We start from the raw sequence: 5,425 nt of genomic DNA, 5'->3' as shown, positions 1-5,425 counted from the left end.
GAGGGAGGGGGGGAAATGAGGAGCTGATGCCAGGGGCTTAGGTGGAGAGCAAATGTTTTGTGAATGAAAAGGGCAATGAATGTACAAATGTGCTTTACACAATTGATGTATGTATGGATTGTGATAAGAGTTGCATGAGCCCCTAATAAAATGATTAAAAACAAAAACAAATATTGTCCTTGGGTCAGGACTACTGTTTTGATTTTACATCAGGGGTTGCTCTAACATGGAGTGAGTTCATTTCCAGACCTGAAGAGTGACAAGGGCCATAGTCCGGTAGGTACCACCAGTGTCAATCTGACCAGGCAACCTGGTCTGTTACATTCCTGTCCCCTCCCTTCCCCCACTCTATTCAGGACCTTCTAATGTGATCTGTGTTAGAGCAGCTAGGCACCATCTATTTGTGGTTTCAGTAATGTGGGGATTGATGTTTGCAGGGTCCATGAGTCCATTGAACTAATTGTTTCCCTATATATTTTGATTTTCATTGTTCTTTCCTCTGGATGAGGAGACACTAATGGTCACACCTTACATGTTTGCCCATTTCATTTTCTTTTTTTTTTTTTTTGCCCATTTCATTTTCAAATAGCGGTTTCCCCTCTCTCATTCCCCTTCTCTTCCACTCTCATGAATCAGAAATCAGTCTTCTCTGTACACTTTCAATTTTTCTATCTTAGTCAAAACAGGACCACACATCTCAATTTGTTAAGATGCAAGTGAACCAGATGCTGTCTATTGGAATTAGGCACTTTTGTAACACTCTTACATAGCCTCTGTGTTGCAGATGCTAGAAACCTGGGAACACAAGTTCTCATATTCCTTTGCCAGCAGGGTTTTGCATACATTTTGAGCTCCACCCAGGAGAAGATGCATTGGTGAGAGATGTGAGAGCAGAGCCAGAAACCATCCTCTGTCAGATGTTCTGGGCAGTCCTTGCCATTTCACCCCCTGGGGCTGGAGACTGTGAAGTCAGCAGGGTTTCCAGCAGCTTCCACACTCTGGTTGACAGAATGTCTTTGATGCTTTGTGTAAGGATATACCAGGCACCTTCTTGTGCACTGGGGAGGGGATGGATAGAAAAATGAGTCAGAGTAGGAAGAAGCTCTCATTAACACACCCTCATGCCTCACCCTTGCCCTTCATTTTTTGTTTGCAACTGGAAGGTAATGCCGAGAAGGAACATACAACCCCAGCACTCGGAGAACACTAAGGATTTTTTTCTTCTTGGTAAATAGCGAGTTGACCAAGAATTCTTCTTTTAATTCTACCACTATCTACAACCCAAGACAGTTTGCTTTTCAGTTAAGAGAATAATGTATTATAATTGAGGCTTAAAAAATAATTTTATTGAGTAATCGAATGCTTTTTAAATCATCTTAGGCTAATGTTTCTGCTCTGTGTTTCTTGTTTGGTATTACATTAAACATGATAAAGAATTTCAAATGTGTTAATTAAGACACATTGGTCTGAATAGAGAAACTAAAGAGGAATACTCAGGATTCTTCATATGGGCATCCCAGGAAACATTCTTCAAATATGCATCGAATTCCATGTAGGATTCTATTTTATAGACATAAAGTAGAAAACAGGGGGAAAATTGTAGATAATTAGATTAAAAATGCATTCACAAGTATATCTAGATATATGAATAGGTCTTTAGGGCTCTTAAAATTATACTCACAATTTTATTTATTTTCTTTTACTTAAAAATCTAGAAATTAAAGCCTAAATTTATTATTAATGACAGGAAGAATACAGATCAACAGTCCCCATAGCAGTGCTTATCTCACTTTGAAAGGTCAGTCTCTACTAGCACACTGATGCTTCCCATTATCTTGCTTCCCATCTTGCACCAACTGAAAATACTGAACCAGATGCCATGAATTCCATTGCCACTTACGGTGACTCCACCTATGTCAGGCAGACTAGGCCAGGGCTCCACAGGGTTTTCAGAAGCAAATCACCTGGCCCGTCTTCAGAGAAGCTTCTCGGTAGTCTCAAACCCCCCCTCCCCCCCTTTCAATTAAGAGCCAAGACTTAATCATTTTCATCACCCAGGGACTTTACCAACTATAACTGTGTTGGTAAACTGTGCCCGTGTCACTTTTACTTGACTTTTATATGGTGGGGCTACAAACTACGAGGTCCGCAGTTAGTTCAAGAGAGCTGCTGCAGCTATGTGCTCAATGCAATATGCCGTTTGATGTCTTGACTGTTGCTTCCATGGGCATTGAGGGTGAACCTAAGTAAAATAAAATCCTTGACAACTTCAAATTTTCTCCATTTTTATGAAGCTTCTTATTGGTCTAGTTGTGCGGATTTTGTTTACTGTACATTGAGGTGTAATCCACACTGAAAGCCATGATCTTTGACTTTTACTGTTTTTTTTTTTACTTTTCCTATTAAGTGCTTTAAACCTACTTCACGTTCAATCTAAAGGATTGTATTATCTTCACATCACAGGTTATTAATGAATTTTCCTCCTATCTTGATGCCTTCTTCTTCATCTAGTTCAGGTTGTTGGGTAATTTGCTCAGCATACCGATTGAAAACCATTTGGTGAAAGGCTACAACCTTGACACACACCAGGCAGCATCTCCTTGTTCTGTCTGATGACTCCTTCTTGATCCACGCACTGTTTCTACAAGAGCACAATTATGTGTTCCTGAATCTCCATTCTTTGCGATGTCATCCGTAATTTATTAAGATCCACATGGTCAAATGCCTTTGCCTAGTCAATGAAACACAGGTAAACATCAGTCATATTTTTCACTTTATAAACACTAGCATCTAACACCACACTTTTCTTATAGAATTCTCCACCCCACTGAAGTTCCTAATTACCTTCATCTCATTCATTTTATGTGGAGTGCAACTCAAACTTTTATGTGGAACAATTTATAATATGGGCATACTAAAATTTATTTTACACCTCAGTATTATTGGACATTTGATGGTATGATTCTTTCCTGGCTATGTGTAATATTTCAATGAACATTTTGCCCATTCGTTTTGTGAATGAAGAATCTCCATGGGATAGAAATCTAGAGGAGAAGTTCTGCATTGACGAGAGGGCACATATTAACAACTACTTCCAAGTGACCCTCAGAAAGGCCTCACCATCGACAAGTCTACCATCAGTAGATGTGACAGTATAGTTCTTTAGATTGTTTTTGTTTTCTTATCTCTGACCTCCTATAAGTTAAAACTAGTTGGAGTGACAGGTAGTAATGAAATATTGATTAAAAAATGTAAAAGGACAAATGTGAATGAATATTATGGATGAGTATCATGGGGTGCATTGAGAGCCAAGGTAGATTGTCCCACATTTGGAGATAAGAGAAAGCATTCCAGGGTGTCAACCAACCCAGGGACAAGGGAACAACAAGTGAACTAAACTTGATGGAGAGAAGGGCATAGGATGCCTAGTGGGGCTTAATCAAAGGTAATGTAACCGTGAGGAATTAATGAAAGCCAAATGAAGGCCAAAAATGACAGTGGGACAAGAGGAAAGTAAAACGAAATAGAGGACAGAACTAGGAGGCAAAGGACATTTATAGAGGTCTAAATACAGGCATGTTCATGTGTAAATGTATTTACTGTATATACTCGTGTATAAACCAAGTTTTTCAGCACATTGTTAATGCTGAAAAAGCCCCCCTCGGTTTATACTCGAGTGAGGGTCCCCCACTTATCTGTTCTCCTGTGCAGTGCGGGTGTTCTCTGGTCTCTCGCGCTCATCTGCAGGTGCCCAGCCTCTGTGGGTGGTCCAATGATATCCCCACTCTTCTTTCTCCTGCACACCTGCAGTCTCTGTGTCATCCGGGCTGTACTGGGCAAGAACCTGCCCGCTTCTGTGTGCTGGTACCTGGGGCACACCGCATCCTTGTCAGATGAATGTCGATGCGGCTGCTCTTCTCCCGCCCTTCTCCAGGGCTGTGACCAATGACCGAGCTTTTACAGTCTTACCCGTGCTTGGACACGCCCCCTTGCTCCGCCCAAGCATTGCTGAATTACGAGTACTGGTATATCTCTGGTCTTGGATATACAGTACGTTTATTTACAGTACTTAGTCTGCTATATTTTATTTTCTTATTAACCCTATCTGGACCCAGTGTTGACTATGCTTGCATAAAGCAGCCTATGTTCGGGATCATAACATACACAGTGCATTGTGTACGCACTGTGTTACTGCATGTGTTGCGATAGCAGTTCCCAAAGATATGCAGTAAAGCAGCACATACAGTAGCATAGTGCATACAGAATGCAGCATGTATATTGTGAGCCCTAATGCAGGCTGCTCTATGCAAAGTCATGTCATCACATTCTGGAATATCATCAGCCTGCGTTAGGCCTCAAACTACACAAGCTGCGTTTGTACATGTGGTAAGGCAGCGTAGTAATATAGTACATGCAGTAACACAGCGTGTATAGTTATTGTTGATACCCTATTGTTTTTGTTGACCCTCTTTTCCACTTACAGAGCTAGTTTAATGTTTTTCTTTGAAATAAATATTCAAAAACATTTAACCTATTGATGCCTCAATTAATGTAATTTCATTGGTATCTATTTTTATTTTGAAATTTACCAGTAGCTGCTGTATTTCCCACCCTAGACTTATACTCAAGTTGATAAGGTTTCACAGTCTTTGTGGTGAAATTAGGTGCCTCGGCTTATATTCAGGTCGGCTACTACTCGAGTATATACGGTATATATAATGATAGGGAAATAGATCTATGTACTTATATTTATATGTTAAGTATTAAGGTAGCAGATGGCCATTGGGCCTCTACTCAAGTACTCCCTCAACACAAGAACACTTTGTTCTAATAATCTGACATTCTGTGATGCTCACCTTCCTGACACAATCACTGAAGACTAAATGGGTACAGAAGCAAATGTGGTGAAGAAAGATGATGGTGCCCAGCTATCAAGGGCTATAGTGTCTGCAGTCTTAAAGGCTTGAAGATAAACTAGCAGCCAATTAACTGAGAAGAAACAAAGCCCACATGGAAGAAGCACACCAGCCTGTGTGATCACGAGGTTTCGATGGTATCAGGTATCAGGCATCAAAGAACAAAAAAATCATATCATTGTGAATGACTGGGAGTGCAGAGTGAGGACCCAAACAAAGCCTGTCTATAGGCAACTGGACATCATCCCCTTATAGAAAGGTCATGGGGAGGAGACGAGCTAGTCAGAGTGCAGTGTAGCAACGATGAAACATACAACTTTCCTCTAGCTCTTAGATGCTTCCTTCCCCCCACTATCATGATTCTAATTCTACCTTAGAAATCTGGCTAGACGAGAGGATGTATACTGGGACAGATAGGAACTGGAAACACAGGGAATCCAGGACAGATGAACCCCTCAGGACCAGTGGTGAGAGTGGCAATACCAGGAGGGTGGAGGGAAGGTGGGGTA

The sequence above is a fragment of the Echinops telfairi genome, unplaced genomic scaffold (assembly GCF_000313985.2).
Source record: "Echinops telfairi isolate 266 unplaced genomic scaffold, ASM31398v2 ScPeMD7_4225;HRSCAF=4972, whole genome shotgun sequence".
Lineage (NCBI taxonomy): Eukaryota > Metazoa > Chordata > Mammalia > Afrosoricida > Tenrecidae > Echinops > Echinops telfairi.
Note: the sequence above shows the minus strand (reverse complement) of the source record.